The 18,737-nt window shown below is 40.7% G+C and overlaps 1 protein-coding gene and 1 pseudogene across 10 annotated transcripts in view; one reads left to right on the plus strand and one right to left on the minus strand.

Moving 5' to 3' along the window:
• The window catches only part of SIK3 (SIK family kinase 3), a 249,269-nt gene that overhangs the window by 158,417 nt on the left and 72,115 nt on the right, over nucleotides 1-18,737 (minus strand). The window lies entirely within an intron of this gene.
• Nucleotides 14,155-15,038, plus strand: LOC105729577 (elongation factor 1-delta-like; annotated as a pseudogene).

Raw genomic sequence — 18,737 nt, forward strand, 5'->3', positions numbered from 1 at the left:
AAAAAAATTACATTGAGGCCAAAGTAAAATACTTCCAAATGTAAAAGCAAATTATATGGCAACTAGCACTACGGTTAGGATCGACCACGCAACACCCAAGACATATTAACTGTACAATCTGTTTCATTTGTATATAGAGAAACAGGGCTTTTCACTGTGCTTTTCCTAGTAGAAATGGTTGTCTCTGCCTAGGATGCTAAAGGGTCAAGGAATTGGATTCAAAAAGTATCACCAGGTCAGGCGCAGTAGCTCATAACTATAAGAATCCCAGCACCTCAGGAAGCCAAGGCAGGGAGACTTTTGAGCCCAAAAGTTCGAGACCAGCCTAGGCAACATGGAGAGACCTCATCTCTACAAAAAAAAAAATTTAAGAATTAGCCAGACATGGTGGCATGCACCTGTAGTCCCAGCTATTCAGGAGGCTGAGGTGGGACAATCACTTGAGTCCAGGAGATAGAGGCTGCAGTGAGCTGTGATCATGACACTGCTCTCCAGCCTGGATGACAAAGTAAGATTCTGTCTCAAAAAAGTATCTGTAAAGGACCAAATGTGAACAACTAGGTAGATATTTATTTCGTTTTAATTTTTTTTTTTTAATAAACAGAGTCTCACTATGTTGCTCAGACTGGTGTAAAGCTCCTTGCCTGAGGTGATCCTCCTGTGTTAGACTCCCAAAGTGGTGGGATTACTGGCATGAGCCACTGCACTCAGCCAAAAGCTAGATTTTTAAAATGTTATTTGCTCTCCCTCCCCACAGTAACAGAAATGCTTTTCATAGACACAATTGATTTTTTTAAAAAACGAATCACAGCATAACCATCTAGTAACCCAACTATGCACACCATTTTGAGACTGTTTCTTCCTCTGCAACACCTTACATTCCTCAAATAGCTTAATTATGGAATGTCTGGTTTGAATGGACAACAATTTCTTTATTATTGTTTAACTTTAAAAAAGAAAACCAACACTAGAGGAAACAGAATAAATTTAGTCTTTTATGGATGAAACCCTGTTATAACTGACCTAAAAATACAGGTTACTTAGCTTCTAAAAATGATTTTTCTCTCCCCATCCTTCTAATATATTCTAAAAAGCATAGAGGAGCAGATATTTAGGAAACACATATATTCTTTTAGAGCAATCCTAAAGCAGCAAGGAAAAAACAACTTGAGTAACGGGAGGGGTAGTGGAGAGAGGAAGAGGGGCTGAGCAGACGTCAGCAGGGCGCGAGGGGAGGCTGGGTTGCCTAAGAAACCAAATAGTAAAGAATGAGAGGAAAAACCATTAGTTGAAAAACCTCTGAAATGCTTTTACAAGAGCTCAATCCTTCATCCCTAAAGATGTACAGCAAAGAGACCAATTGTCACAAATGACAAAGGGAAAATAGAGCATGACAGTCAAGCAAGTTCCTTTTCTGAATTGTGTCGCACACAGACATGAGGAAGAGTGACTATGAGTGAGTTACACACCCATGACGAAACAGACATGTGTCTGTGTGCATGTATTCTTCTAGAGCTTTTGTTGGGTTAGCATTTAAACAGATATAAACAGTATATTTCAACAAGTATGAATATCGAAAAACCATTCCTATTTATGATACCATTAGGGTAAAGAAACTCAAACTTCAAACTGATTTATGAAATTAGCTAGCCTCCCTTCTCCAGCCTTAAAATCTATCTAAAGTTGTTTTGATTTTTCACAGTTATTGAACTACAGAATATTATTTGTAAGTAACCAGTAACTATTTTTGAAGAGTTTGAATGGACAAACCAACATGAAGTCTCCAAGCCAAACCTTTGTTCTAATATCACTAAGCCACGTTGTAGGAAAGGAGATAGGAAATTAGCAAGGAAAAAAAATACATCAAAGAAAAGAATGTTGATCTTATTTTCTCTGAAAAACAACACTTTGGAGCATAGTGGTTAAGATCCTGGTTCCTGGAGCCACACTGCTCTACTCCTTCCTAGTATTGTGACCCTAAGGAAGGTGCTTGCCCTTTCTGTGCTTCAGCATCCTCACTTGTTACGGTGAGGATTATGACAGTATCAACTTCACGGGGCAGTTGCCAGGTTTAGATGAAATAATGATTCATAACAGTGCTTGGTGGTAAGGACTCAATAAATAATCAGAAAATCCTTTTGGAATTAGCTTATTAATCTCCTCATCTTGACCACAGTCATATGTACTATAAACTATTATCGTCAGACTAAACTACATAAAAGTGCACCAAGAACCTATGTTTACTCACACCAAACTTAAATGTATGGGTCCAGGTTTCAAAGTTCTCTAAAAGCTGTCCCCCACTACCTATACAGTTATTAATTGTAAGCCCAAAACAATCTATTTCTGTCCTGCTATTCTTCACTCTTCACACAAAACAGCCCCAAATTTTTGTGTCCACCTCTGCAGCGAGCACAGTTTAAAAGTCCTATTTTCCAGGCACTTCTTACCTCTACTTTCATTTCTTTTTTTTTTTCTTTAAGACAGGATCTCAGGCTGGGCACAGTGGCTCACACCTGTAATCCCAGCACTTTGGGAGGCTGAGGCTGGTGGATCACCTGAGGTCAAGAGTTTGAGACCAGCACAGCCAATATGGTGCAACCTAGTCTCTACTAAAAATACAAAAATTAGCCGGGTGTGATGGCACATACCTGTAATCTCAGCTACTCAGGAGGCTGATGCAGGAGAATCACTTAAACCTGGGAGGTGGAGGTTGCAGTGAGCCAAGATCGCACCATTGCACTCCAGCCTGGACAACAGAGCAAGACTCCATCTCAAAAAAAAAAAAAAAAAAAAAAAAAGACAGGATCTTACTCTGTCACCCAGGTTGGAGTACAGTGGCATGATCTTGGCTCACTGCAACCTCCGTCTCCCAGGCTCAGGAGATCCTCCCACCTCAGCCTCCTGAGTAGCTAGGTCTATAGGTATGCACCACCACATCCAGCTAATTTTTGTATTTTTTGTAGAGACAAAGTTTCACCATGTTGCCCAGTGTTGCCCAGGCTGGTCTCAAACTCCTGAGCTCAAGGCATCCACCCACCTCAGCCTCTCAAAGTGCTGGGATTACAGGTTTGAGCCACCACAGCCAGTTCACCCCTACGTTCTACCTGCACAGATCTTATCTACTATTCTAGATATACTTCAGATGTTTTGGAAGTCTCCAATATTCTAATCATCTAGTGATCACTCCTAATCCTCTCAAAAACTGGCTCCTGAGAATAAACATATATCAGGGCAGGAATGGTATCTTCCCTAAAAATCATCCACAGTGTCTAGCAAGATGTTGTGTACACTTTGATAAGCCTTTCTTTCACTTGCTTATTTTCAAAATTTAAAATAAAGAACAAGTCAGGTGTGGTACAATCTGCCTGTAGTCCCAAATACTTGGGAGGCTGACAGTGCAGGATCATTTGAGCCCAGGAGTTCAAGGCTAGCCTGGACAAAATAGTGAGACTCCATCTTAATTAATTAATTAATTAATTACTAAAAAGAAACAAAATTTGGCTGGGTGCAGTGGCTCATGCCTTCAATCCCAGCACTTTGGGAGGCCAAGGCAGGCGAATAATTTTAGTCCAGGAATTTGACACCAGCCTGGCCAACATGGCAAAACCCCATCTCTACTAAAAATACAAAAATTAGCCAGGTGTGGTGGCGAATGCCTGTAATCCCAGCTATTCGGGAGGCTGAGGCATGAGTATCACTTGAACCTGGGAGGCAAAGGTTGTGGTGAGCAAAGATCATTTCACTGCACTCCAGCCTAGATTACAGAACAAGATTCTGTTTCAAAAAAATAAAAGAAGGAACAAAATTTTATTCAATAAACAATAAATAATAAATCTCAATTCCATGTTATGGCTTGACAACGTCAAGAGGATAAAAATAAGAAAACATTATCTTAAATATAGATGTACTTTTATGATCAGAAAAATATCAATAATTTATATAAACTTGCTCAGATACAATGACATGAAAAAGGGGAGACCCAACAGGATTAAAAATATGACAATTCTCAGGGTTGGCACAGTGGCTCATGCCTAAAATCCCAACACTTTGGGAGGCCAAGGCGGGCAGATTACCTGAGGTCAGGAGTTCAAGACCAGCCTGGCCAACATGGTGAAACCCCATCTCTGCTAAAAATACAAAAATTAGCTGGCTGTGGTGACGGGCACTTGTAATCCTGGCTACTTGGGAGGCTGAGGCATAAGAATCACTTGAAGCTGGGAGGCGGAGGTTGCTGTGAGCCAAGATTGCACCACTGCACTCTAGGCTGGGCACCAAAGCGAGATTCTGTCTCAAAAAAAAAAAAAAAAAAAAAAAAGGCATTTCTCTATTTCTCTACGCTTGTTATAAAAATAATAAATAGTAGACACAGGCCGGGCACGGTGGCTCACGCCTGTAATCCCAGCACTTTGGGAGGCCGAGGCGGGTGGATCACGAGGTCAAGAGATCGAGACCATCCTGGTCAACATGGTGAAACCCCGTCTCTACTGAAAATACAAAAAATTAGCTGGGCATGGTGGCACGTGCCTGTAATCCCAGCTACTCAGGAGGCTGAGGCAGGAGAATTGCCTGAACCCAGGAGGCGGAGGTTGCACTGAGCCGAGATCGCGCCATTGCACTCCAGCCTGGGTGACAAGAGCGAAACTCTGTCTCAAAAAAAAAAATAAATAAATAAATAGTAGACACTATCTAGCTAATCTCAATTAAGAGAAAGTATTCAAGCTCAAAATTTAACAGGTTCATGTTCTCTGACCATGTACACAACTACCGACAACAGTATCACAGAGGACCTTCTCATTTTTTCCCATCGTCAAGAATCCCCAAACCTACCCAAACAAAAGCAATTTTACATTTCTCTGATGTGACCAACTTGAGCAAACAAAATTCAGGGGAACCAATGGCCATTATTATTTGATTACCTCTTTAAGATATCTTCACTGCCAGTCTTCCCTTACTTTGCCACGCACTTGACTCCTTGGCAACTAGTCTGAGAGCAGACATCAATCCATGCACACAAGCAGAGGTGTGCTGCGCAAAACACTGGTTATATACTCAGCCAGCCCATGTGGGTCTAACAGGTGAGCAGGCAGTCTGTTTAACAGGGCAATCAGATGCAGACAAACAGAAGTTCCCAAACAACTGACTTAGCTTGTATGTGTAGTAATCATTCATTCAACAAATATGCAAGACACTAAATGCGTATGTATATCTATGCACCATATTCTATATGCAAAGCACTTTATTCAATATTACAGGATAAAAAGTACTTAAATCACAGTACTTATTGTGACTTAAAAATCTGATAAAAGGAATAAAATACACTATTAAAGAAGTAAATATTAATTTATATTTTGCTTTGATTCAGACAAAGTTTATGGTAGCTTTCATAAGTACAACTGGATAAAATGACTAAAGAAAAAGACAGGGAAATGAGGTTAGGAAGATGATATTCTAAAAAGTGAGATAGCAGTCAACTAAAATGAGAACATTAAAATCCTTAATATTTTCCCAGAGATGGCCAAACGTACAATGTAAAGAAAATAGTATACAATGAATTTAGAGGATAAACAGATCTCCTGCAACCAGGACAGTCAAGAAGGGAACTCAAAAGGGCACAAGAGGGCCTTTACTGACAATAAATGTTAGTTCCATTTCATTTTATTTTTAGAGATGGGGTCTCACTCTTGTCACCCAGACTGCAGTGCAGTGCCAGAATCATAGCTCATTGCAGCCTTAAATTCCTGGGCTCAAGTGATCCTCCTGACTCAGCCTCCCAAGTAGCTAGGATTACAGGTGCTTACCACACAGTAATTCTTTTTATTTTTATAGAGATAGGGTCTTGCTATGTTACCCAGACTGGTCTTGAACTGCTGGGCTCAAGTGATCCTCCTGCCTCAGCCACCAAGAAAAAAGTTTGTATTTTCACTTCCACAGGTAGTGCATATAATTTAAAAAAAAAAAAAGAAAAAAAAAAGCTATTCCAATACACAAGGAAAGAAAAGTAAGTAAAATACTGACAACTACTCTTGGAAAAATATCTAAAATTCGTCCTCTTAGCAATGATGGATTTTGGATGTAAACAGAAACAACAAATGTTTAAAATCTCAATTTCCCTATAATGAGAGTCAGGGACTTCAACCATGATCTCATAAAGAAAAAAATGGCAGGACAAAGGTATGACTTTCACCATATCCTCATAAAACTTTTATCACTCTAATGCCTCAAGAAAGCCCAGCTAGGGCCTGGCACACAGAGGTTTCATTTAATCTAGTGCTCTGCTCTTTTCACAACTCTTAAGAGCACGAAATTTTTAGAGCCATAGAATCAGAAATCTATATGAGTACAGATACATAAATTTTTTGCTTATTATAGTAAAAGTATGAATTATTGATCATACAAAAATAGAAATTTAGCCAAAGTCCTAAACTATTCCAAAAAGCTTAATCAAACTAAAAGTGTATCATTAAACAAATAATTTTACTAAGTGACCCATTTTGAATCAGTTAAGACAATGCTAACGAATACAGGTAACCTCAAAAACAAAGGTATGTAAAATCAAGACATATTCCACATTCAATTCCAGATTTAAATAACTAATGAGAGTGCTTAGGTTTTACTTCAGAAGATCAATGAAAAATGTAGTTTCACAAACACAAGGGAACCAAACTTGCCTAGAGTTTGACCATAGAGTTAAAAATGTTAAGCCAGGTGTGGTGGCTCATGCCAGTAATCCCAGCACTTTGGGAGGCCAAGGCGGGTGGATCACCTGCAGTCAGGAGTTTGAGACCAGGCTGACCACATGGAAAAACCCATCTCTAATAAAAATACAAAATTAGCTAGGCGTGGTGGCACATGCCTGTAATCCTGGCTACTCAGGAGGCTGAGGCAGGAGAATTGCTTGAACCCAGGGGCGGAGGTTGTGGTGAGCTGAAATCGCACCATTGCACTCCAGCATGGGAAACAAGAGCAAAACTCCATTTCACAAAGAAAAAAAAAAAAGAACAGTTCTGGAATCATAAGTTTGAATCTAAAGTTTTAAAGCATTTTGTTTCTTATTGGTTGATATACATCACTTTTAGGTTCAGCTCTTCTTTATGCTAAATTGTACTAACAGAACAGACATTTCTTAATTAAGACGTATACATGTTTGCACTCCACCTATGGTTGTAAACTTAAATGTCTGACTTTTCTGAAACTCAACTTCAATTCTTCTAAATTTTTTTTTTAATCTGTGATTCCTCTGAGCACAGGGCAATCATCAATGACAAATGAGTTTCAAATTCTAATTGCCCACTATTGAATCTAGATGAACACTTGTTTGCATCAGTTTGAAATTCAACATATTCATATGTCTTGTGAGATCCCTTTTCATTTTCACCTCTTTGTTTTTTGCGGGTTTTTCATTTGTTTTGTTTTTAGTTTTTGTTTTTTTAGTAGAGATGGGGTTTCACCAGGCTGGTCTCAAACTCCTGGCCTCAAGTGATCCACCCACCTCAGCCTTCCAAAGTGCTGAATAACAGGCGTGAGCCACTGCACTCAGCCCATTTTCATTTGTTTTCTCCCTCTTCTAAACAACATTGCAGTAAATACTCTTAGGGCTACATTCTTGCTTTGACCTACTATTATTTCTTTTTTTTTGAGACGGAGTTTCGCCCTTGTTACCCAGGCTGGAGTGCAATGGCGTGATCTCGGCTCACCGCAACCTCCGCCTCCTGGGTTCAGGCAATTCTCCTGCCTCAGCCTCCTGAGTAGCTGGGATTACAGGCACGCGCCACCGTGCCCTGCTAATTTTTTGTATTTTTTTTAGTAGAGACGGGGTTTCACCTTGTTGACCAGGATGGTCTTGATCTCTTGACCTCATGATCCACCCGCCTCGGCCTCCCAAAGTGCTGGGATTACAGGCGTGAGCCACCGCGCCCGGCGACCTACTATTATTTCTATAAGGCAAATTCTTAGAAATGAAAATGCTAAATCAAAGAATACACACTTTCCAGGTTGCTGATGCATTGCTGAGACATAACCATTACTAAATTATTTTCCGTTAAAATCATGCCTACCTAGTCCCCCAATCCCAGAGCAACACTGAGCATAAACTTGTTTAATAGAGTTTTGCCATTTTGGCAAGTAAAAAAGAATGTAGTTATAATTAGCATTTGTCTGATTGTGGCTGATATTTAAATAAGGTAAATAATATTAGATATGTATATTAGATAATTGTCATTTTTTTCATTGTTGCGAAAACTTTCTATCAGGTCACATTTAGCTCAAGGGCCTATTGCCCAACCTTAATTTTAGCAAGCTCTATAAAAAGGGAAAGTACATTATGGAATAACACTATTCTACTATTTCTGTCTTGAAAACAACTTCCTCAAACATAAAGCTGCGCAAGATAACATCTCCATTACTTATGCTCCAAAACAGAAGATATGCACAGAAGACTTGACACAATACTGTGAATAATAAAATCTATCTACAATTAGCTACACATTGTTAGACTCTGTAAGTCAGATCAAGCCACTTGAGATTTGTTTGTTTTTTAACCACTTTCTTAGATATCTCTTTTAAAATCTTAAGTGCCTTTTAATGCACAGTTCTGTCAGGAAGCCAAGAAATAATAAAATAGGGGGAATATCAACTCTCCCTAATGCTGTCAGATTACTAAAACATTAATGATGAAGCATCATATTAAAGTGATATATCTCATAATAAAAGTAACATCAGATCCCATCAAATTATAACTGATTCATCTCTTGTTACCTTGCCCAAACCAAGTGGAAAGACAAAGTAGCTTTCAGGCTCAAGATTTTCTCTAACTTGTCCAGCTTATTCAGACATTGCCAAGACCAGCTCCAAAGTGATTACCTGTTTTTTAAGGAATGCATTTCTTAAAGACTATTAATGTGCTTCCTGATGCCAGCATCGCTGAAGGGGAATAACTAGCCCAATGAGATCATTAGTCATTGACACCAGATTACAGTAACATGAGGAAATGACAACAGGTCGCTTAGCTGCAGTTTTCCAAATGCTGCTAGGATAGAGAACTGACAGTAATTGTCTCCATAGAGAATCACAGACTAAATCTATCTATGAAACTGTTCCTTCATCTCTCTGCAAAGGAGCTCAGCTACAGAAGTTAACCTTCTTGGCAAACACTCTTTATCTATAGGAACTAGAATATAATAGCAGTATTCTATCTCCCTCAAAGTTCTTCCACTCTAGTGGGTGGAGTGACAGCATGGAAACCTTCCTCTTCTCTGAGGTTTATGTCACTCAACTGTATTATTATCTAAATTAATGTCATGACTAATTTCCAGGTCGTCATCTTTCAATGTATAAAAAGTAATTTGAGGCTGGGTGCAGTGGCTCATGCCTGTAATCTCAGCACTTTAGGAGGCCGATGTAGGTGGATCATCTCAGGTCAGGAGTTCAAGGCCAGCCTGACCAATATGGTGAAACCCCATCTCTACTAAAATTATAACAATTAGCCAGGCATGGTGGCATACACCTGTAGTTCCAGCTACTCAGGAGGCTGAGGCAGGAAAATCGCTTGAACCGGGGAGGCAGAGGTTGCAATGAGCTGAGATCATGGCACTGCACTCCAGCCTGGGTGACAGAGCAAGACTTCATCTCAAAAAAAAAGTAATTTGAGCTGGACACAGTGGCTCACACCTGTAGTCCCAGACACTTGGGAGGCTGAGACAAGAGGATCATAAGCCCAGGAGTTGGGGGCTGCAGTGAGCCATGATCATACCACTGAACTCCAGCAGGAACAACAGAGCAAGACCCTGTCTCCAGGTCTCAAACAATCCTCCCACCTCAGCCTCCCAAAGTGCTAAAATTACAGGCATAAACCACTGTACTTGGCCTAGGTCACTATTTCTCACTTGAAGGATTATAATAGTCTTCTAACAATGAATGAGTCTCCAATGAATACAACAGTCTCCCAATCTTCAATCCACCTTCTATTCTACATTGTCAAATGAATTAATAAAAGCAAACTTGATTCTATCTGTCCACCTAAAAAAAAAAAATATCTACAGAAACAAATCCAAACTCCTCAGCATTACATACAAAGCTCCTTCATTGTCTGGGCTCTACTAATCTATCCTTTCCCATCGCCTGCCACTTCACATTGTCATTGCCCTTCTGTCTTAAGAAGCCATTTGCAGTTCCCTGACCACGCATGCTTTTACAAACCTGTCTGTCTATCTTACCCAAAATTCCTTTGCCCACTTTTAAAGCTTGTGTTTTGAACATTGTAGTAAAAATCTAGAAAATTTCTAGACCAACTTTGTTCACCCGGCTTGCAGCAGGCCACATGTGTCCCAGGACAGCTTTGAATGCGGCCCAACACAAATTCACAAACTTTCTTAAAGCATTATCACATTTATTTGCAATTTTTTTCTTTTAACTCATCAGCTATTGTTAGTGTTAATGTATTTTTATGTGTGGCCCAACACAATTCTTCCAACGTGGCCCAGAGAGGCCAAAAGATTGGACACCTCATTCTAGACCCTTAAGTAAGCTGAACTTAAATTCCAAATATTGAAATATTAGTCCCCACCTGGTCAGGTGTGGTGGCTCACACCTGTAATCCCAGAACTTTGGGAGGCCAAGGCAGGCAGATCACGAGGTCAGGAGTTTGAGACCAGCCTGGCCAATGTGAAACTCTGTCTCAGCATCCATCTTAGATCATTTTCCCAAACAGAAGCAAAATCTATTTGCTTCTTTAAGTTACTTTCACTAAGGTCCATCTAGGCAAATAGCTCCGCATTCTACACACTATGCCTGTAACTTACTCTATTACAAGAAAAAAATGCTACATTCTGGAAAAAGAAAAAAGAACATTTCACAATATTGGCTTCATAATAAATACACTTTAACTTAAAACAGTACCAAGTAAAATTTTTAATATAATAAAATGCTTGTCACTAGCAGTTCTTTTATAGAGAACATGTAGGAGGAGGGCTTGTCATCTGACAATATCTACCAGGTTAGCATTATGCAAGTATCAGAATTAATAAGCAGAAAGTAACAGTCACTGTCACCAAAAAGTCTGTATCCCTAAGTGAACTCTACTGTGAAATGAGGTGGAAGTTGTGTTTTTCCTGTTCTAAAATCCAACATGCTCACATTCCTTACAGGTAGCCAGTACTGATGAAGTACGGATTTGCCAGCAATGAAAAGCATCAGTGTTCTGCCTTAAGCATGCACGCCTTGTCAAACAAATGCTGCCTTTGTAGTTACTAGAGAAATAGCCACCATCAATAACAATAAAAATGAGGTAGGTGAGAGAGAACGGCGTGCCTACCACAGTAACATCTCATTTCCCAAGAAACTGATTTTTGCTACATTAAGTCTCTTGCGATGAATGATAGGAAATTCACATTGACTTTATCAGATCTACACTATTCAGAATCTGACGGGGTTTATATAGAATTGACCCAGCTGCATGTGCCCAACTCTCACACACTTCTGTTCAAGGAGCCTTTAGTGAGTAAGAACATAAAAGAAAAGCCTGACTCAAGCAGATCTGATTTGGAATTCAAGCTCCAACACTTACTGGTTTTGCACTTTGGGCAATTTGCTTAACATCTTTTTTTTTTAATATTTCATATTTTAACACTAAATTCTTTTTTCTTTAATTCTTCTCAAAGCTACTGCAAATCAAATGCTTAACAGCTTAAAGCACGATTTCTTCTCATACACAGTGAAGGTAATAAAAGTATGAACTAAAAGTAGCTCATAAGGTTGTTCTCAGGATGAAATAAAAAATATATTCAATGCTGGTGGGCACAGTGGCTCATGCCTGTAATCTCAGCACTCTGGGAGGCGGAGGCAGGAGGATCACTTGAGGCAAGGAGTTCAACACAAGGTGGGCAACAAAGCAAGATCCCGACTCTATTTATTAAATATATATATATATACTTATTCAACACCATGTCAGGCACACAGTGAGCACTATATAAACACAAGTATACTGTTGTTGTTACAGTATTTCATTTTGCTGGTGTAGTTACCTATTTGCTTTAGGTAGGGTCAACATCACAGAGGGTCATAAATTTCACATACAAAAAAGAAACAATTTAAGTTGAGAATTTAAAGTCAGAGCAACCTATTTATTGACAGACTAATATATAGATGAGGAGTACAGATTGGTCCCCATTGTTGAATATTACACTTTAACAAGAAATGTTAAAACAAACAAAAAACCCTGATTATCCATGTGCTACTGCTGCCTTTGTCTGAATATCTACAAAAACTACGGAGGAAGAATAGGGGGAAAAAAGCTAAGAGATTAGAGTATGTATGTATGTATGTATGTATGTATTTTAAGATGGAGTCTCTCTCTCTCTCTGTCGCCCAGGCTGGAATGCAATGGTGCAGTCTTGGCTTACTGCAACCTCCGTTTCCCGTTCAAGTGATTCTCCTGCCTCAGCCTCCCGAGTAGCTGGGATTACAGGCGCCTGCCACCATGCCTGGCTAATTTTTGTATTTATAGTAGAGACAGGGTTTCATCATGTTGCCTAAGCTGGTCTCAAACTCCTGACCTAGTGATCCACCCACCTCAGCCTCCCAAAGTACGGGGATTACAGGTATGAGCCACTGTGCTTGGCCTAAAGTATTTATTAAGTAGCAGAATGCTACCATAAGAGTCACATACATTAAAAATCCTCTTCAAATATCATCTTATCATCCACTGATTAGAAACAAAGTTGACAGAATGCAACCCTGAATTTAACTAGTCTGAACTAAGACAGGACTTGTTCTTAAGCATTGACAGGCAAGTTCACTGAATCTACCTTTAGGACCATAGGTTGATAAAATTAACTAAATAAAGGCAGGGTGCAGTGGCTCACACCTGTAATTCCAGCATGTTGGGAGACTGAGGCGGGCAGATCGCTTGAGCCCAGGAGTTTGAGACCAGCCTGAGCAACATGGTGAAACCCTATCTCTGCGAAAAGTACAAAACATTAGCCAGGCATGGTAGTGCAAACCTGGGGTCCCAGCTACTCAGGAGACTGAGGTTGGAGGACTGCTTAAGCCCAGAAGGTCAAGGTTGCAGTGAGCCAAGACTGTGCCACTGCACTCCAGCCTGGATGACAGAGTGAGATCACTACTCAAAAAAAAAAAAAAAAAAGGGAACAAGATCATTTAGACTATCCAAACAGGAACACTGAAAATACTTGAGTAAATGCATTTTGCTAATCAAGTCTGACAAAAGATAATAAGGGGGGAGAAAATAACATAGAGGTACTATTATTAAGACCTGACTCATTACTTTCCTTCAACTCTTACAAAGGAACAACCACAGAGTCACAGGAATACTTCTTCCCACCTGTCAATAACTTAATTCCAACCAACTCTGATGAGATTCCTACCTCCTCTCCTCATCCCACCTTTGGCCAACACTGGTCCAATTCCTGCTGAGCAACGGGAAAGGAAACAAGGTTAAAGCCTATGGGAAAACAAAGAGATCCCAAAACCAAAGCCTTCGAATTAAAGCTTAATGTCGCATGACTTGAGGAATGAAAGGCATGTCAGATACATCTAGTACAGCTACCTCAATTTAATTGAGAAGGAAATTATAAATGTTGTGCAGTCTCATGCAGCTAGTTAAGGGCACAGCCAGGCAAGATTAGAACTTAAAAGCCTTATCTCCTAATCCAGTGTTTTTCCTACTATATCACTGAGATCAGTTTTTAAAAGACTATCAATAACCTCTTCTCCTTTTTTACTATATAATACTCAGAATATAAAAACAAAATGTGGGCCAGGCACGTTGGCTAACATCTGCAATCCAGCACTTTGGGAGGCTGAGGCAGGTGGATCACTTGAGGTCAGGAGTTCAACACCAGCTGCTCAGGAGGCTAAGGCAGGAGAGTCACCTGAACCTGGGAGGCAGAGATTGTAGTGAGCCGAGATCGTGCTGCTGCACTCCAGCCTGGGCAACAGAGCTAGACTCCATCTCAAAAAAAAAAAAAAAAAACAGGCTGGGTACAATGGCTCACACCTACAATCCCAGCACTTTGGGAGGCCGAGGAGGGTGGATCATGAAGTCAAAAGTTTCAGACCAGCCTGGTCAACATAGTGAAGCCCCATCTCTACTAAAAATACAAAAATTAGTCTCCTTCCTCAGGCGTCCATTCCTCCTCCCTGGTCGCCGCGTCCTTGGTTGGTGTGAGAAAAATGACTACAAACTTCCTAGTACATGAGAAGATCTGGTTCTACAAGTTCAAATACGACGATGCAGAAAGGAGATTCTACAAGCAGATGAACAGGCCTGTAGCTGGTGTCTCCCTCCAGGAGAATGGCACCAGTCTGATCCTCTGTGACACTGCCAGAGCCAGAGAGAACATCCAGAAATCCCTGGCCGGAAGCTCAGGCCCTGGGGCTTCCAGTAGCCCCAGCGGAGAACACAGCGAGCTCCTTGTCCAGATCGCCAGTCTGGAAGTGGAGAACAAGCCTGCATGGCGTGGTGCAGGAGCTACAGCAGGCTGTCTCCAAGCTGGAGGCCTGGCTGCATGTGCTGGAGAAGAGCTCACCCAGCCACCGGGCCACCGGGCCACAGCCTCGCAGACCCAGCACGTGTCTCCCATGCGCCTAGTGGAGCCCTCAACCAAGAAGCCAGCCACACCAGCAGAGAATGAGGACGATGACATTGACCTGTTTGGCACCAACAATGAGGAGGAGGACAAGGAGGCAGCCCAGCTGCGGGAGGAGTGGCTGCAGCAGTACATGGAAAAGAAGGCCAAGAAGCCTGCACCAGTGGCCAAGTCCTCCATCCTGCTGGATGTCAAGTCTTGGGATGATGAGACCGACATGGCCCAGCTGGAGGCCTGTGTGCACTCCATCCAGCTGGACGGGCTGGTCTGGGGAGCCTCCAAGCTGGTGCCTGTGGGCTACGTACCCGGAAGCTGCAGATTCAGTGGGTGGTGGAAGATGACAAGGTGGGGACAGACTTGCTGGAGTAGGAGATCACCAAGTTTGAGGAGCACGTGCAGCGTGTCAACATCACAGCTTTCAACAAGATCTGAAGGCTGTGTGTGCGTGTGTGGGTGTGGGTGTGTGCGTGTGTGTGTGCATGCGTGAGGCCCTGCCATGATTAAAAACTGAGATTGGAAAAAAAAAAAAATAGCCAGGTGTGGTGGCACACACCTGAAATCCCAGCTACCTGGGAGGCTGAGGCAGAAAAATCACTTGAACTTGGGAGGCAAAGGTTGCAGTGAGCTAAGATCGCACCATTGCACTCCAGCCTGGGAGACAGACCAAGACTCTGTCTCAAAACATCAACAACAAAATGTAAACAAAGAATAAAGCTCTGGAAACAAATAACAAATATTAACAGCTAACATTTATTCAGAGCCTACTATGCACGCAGCAGCTCTGTGTTAAGCACTTAGGTGCATTATCTCCTTTAATCCTCATAACAACCCTATAGGTGGGTGCTATTAATAACATCTTTTTTATAGATAAAGAAATTGAAGCTAGAGGTTAAATAACTCATCCAAGGTCACACAGCTAATAAATGGTAGATCAAGAATTTGAGCTCAGTCTGACTCTAGAGCCTATGCATAAAGTAACAAAGCAAAAACAAAAAGAAATTACTAGATAAGCAGTCCATCTAGTCAATATCCACAATATTTCCTTCTTCCAAGGGCACTATATTAGGGCCTCTATTTTGACCTTAACAGATCAAATCTTAAAAAAGGTTGCTACAATCCTGCCAAATCTAGTAAACGACCGGTAACTGACTTTGATAGAGCAGCAATGATCACAGAGTTAGCAGGGGCAGCGGGTACTGTTCTGCTGTCAGGCTACCGGCCCAATTTTAACTTCAAGAATAAAACCCCAGCATTTCTCTTATCTAAAACAAAAACAAACAAACAAAAAACCTACACACATTTTCACTTCCTTTCCTCTGCTCCATTTGCTTTTCTTTTAGCCAGCAAATACAACTAGTAGAAAGCTGCAATAAACAAGATTATTTAGGAATTCCAAAGTCCTTCAAAAACTGCATCTCATTTTTAAGTCCTCATCAAACAGATTTTCTACTCAACTCAGGGAGATGTCAGTCCCACTTAGCAAATTCTCCTTTAAAAGTGAAAATTTTCAGAATGGCAGTCATGCCACAGCCCACTGTAAGGCGTGCCATGCCACCCTCCACACACTAACCCTCCTGAGCCAATACTGGAAGGCCAGGAAACTACAGCTATGGCCAAGCTACATAATGAGGTGGGTTTCCAAAATAAAATGACCTTTTAAAAAGAGATGTAATACTCCACAATGGAGGTTTAAAAAAATAGATATTCCAATTAAAAGGCAGGCTTGTGAACAAAGATATATAATGAAAATGACTACCATGCTTGCCATACAGAAATCTGTTGTTACTTCAACTGGCTTAAAGATCCTATTTTCCTTGGCTGGGCGTGGTGGCTCACGCCTATAATCCCAGCACTTTGGGAGGCCGAGGAAGGTGGATCACAAGGTCAAGAGATCGAGACCATCCTGGTCAACAAGGTGAAACCCCGCCTCTAATAAAAATACAAAAATTAGCTGGGCATGGTGGCGCACACCTGTAGTCCCAGCTACTCGAGAGGCTGAGGCAGGAGAATCGCTTGAACCCAGGAGGCGGAGGTTGTGGTGAGCCGAGATTGCGCCATTGCACTCCAGCCTGGGTAACAAGAGTGAAACTCCGTCTCAAAAAAAAAAAAAAAAAAAAAAAAACAGATCCTATTTTCCAGTCCCATTCAGTCAGTGACCTTGAAATGCCATAGTTACTATCTCCTCAAGGAAAGTGAGTGCACAAGAGGTGAAATATCTATTTCACAGAAGTACAAGAAATATGCTCAATGAAAATGAGGTGAGATCCTCTCAAGACAACAGGGAGAATAAAAATTATTAGAAAGAAGTTAGGGAAACTTCTTCTTTAATTCAGAAATAGCAACCCTGAAATGAGTCTCAGATGAAAATGAGATCATTTTAAATTTTATCCCTCTCCTATCTATGAAACCAGTCTGTAACACAGGAATTGAACCACAGAGTTAAAGGATTTCGAGAGGTCATCTAGTCCAATTTTTAGAAAAAGTCATACCTTGACCATTCCTAACAAATATGCCTTTAAACATTTTTCTAAGAATATCTCTAACAATCTGTCTATATACTTTAAGTAAACTAAAGAAATTATGCTTTCTTTCTCAATATTTTTATAAGATCTCTTAAAATTTTGTGTTTATAGAGAATTTGGCATGTCTATAATAGTCCTAATATAGTTTAGAGTGCTTTTTCCAAGATGCCTGACAAATTTCTAGTTTTTTATTTTCTTTTTTTTTTTTTTTGGACAGAATCTCGCTCTGTTGCCCAGGTTGGAATGCTGTGGCAGGGTCTCGGCTCACTGCAACCTCTGCCTCCCGGGTTCAAGTGACTCTCCTGCCTCAACCTCTTGAGTAGCTGGGATTACAGGAACATGCCATCACACCTGGATAATTTTTGTGTTTTTAGTAGAGATGAGGTTTCACCATGTTAGCCAGGCTGATCTCAAACTCCTGACCTCATGATCCGCCTGCATCGGCCTCCCAAAGCACTGGGATTACAGGCATGAGACACCATACCCGGCCTAGTTTTTTTAATTTCTTACCACTTCTCTAACACAGTGATTCTTAATAGTGGAAGAGATTCAAATTATAAATGCCCACTGTACCACCAGCCCTAGTTCTGTTAAACTAATATTAAGAACTACTGACATTATAACTTACGAATGAGAACCAAGTGGTTTAGAAATAAACCTAAATTAGCCCGTCTCTGTATTTAAAAAAAGATCTTCACAAACAATTTTAAATGGTAAAAAGAAAGCATGGGGGTGGGAGGTGTTTTTGCAAATAGAGGACTATAAAGATCCCCGTGAGAGCCAGAACCTAAATGTTTCTTAGAAACAGAACCATGACTGGTTCACTGGGTCAGTATCCTTCAGACTCGGTAGAGGTCATTGCATTCATTTCGAAGTCTGGCTCTCTTGGGTTTGAAACCAGTTATGTCACCTATTAACTCTGGAACTTTAGGTTTAACCACTCTCTTAATTTATCTCTAAAATGGGATAATAACATCTGACTCACAGAATAACTGAAAGTAATAAATAAGAGATAGTATTTGGTCTGGCACACACCAAAAATCTTATTTCCATTACTATCTTTTGCTGCTTTTGACGATATAAAGTATCACAAACCCAAAGAACATATCGTTATATAAGCAGCAAGTCAAAATGACCCCAGGAAAGATGCTTAAGCAGAAAGAGGCAGGACATTCAGCATGTTAAACAATCCATTCAAGCAAAGGAAGACGAAGGCTGATGTACTGAAACTGATACCACTGCAGTTATTGGTGAACAGATAAATCTCCATTGTAGGGCTAAAGTAAGGCGCTGGGAGAATGACCAAGAATACAGGAAGGAAAGTGCAGGGAAGGGGAAGAAGGGAAGAGAAAGCAGAGGCTAACAAATGGTGTTCCTTGAACCTTGCTCAAACTAAACAGCTCTATACTTTCATTTAGAGTTAACTACTAATAATTAAAAAGAAAAAAGCAGAGAACAAATGAGTTAGAATACACAGCCCTCTCTTGGTCTTTGGCACAGCAGCATTAAACATTCCATAGTCTAAAAAGGAATATCACAAAGACTTCTACCACAATACACTGAAATTGATCAAGTGAAAGTAAAGAAGGCAGCTCAATGGATGTTTTCT

The sequence above is a fragment of the Aotus nancymaae genome, unplaced genomic scaffold (assembly GCF_030222135.1).
Source record: "Aotus nancymaae isolate 86718 unplaced genomic scaffold, 86718_ANA_hifiasm-v0.15.2.pri h1tg000012l, whole genome shotgun sequence".
NCBI lineage: Eukaryota > Metazoa > Chordata > Mammalia > Primates > Aotidae > Aotus > Aotus nancymaae.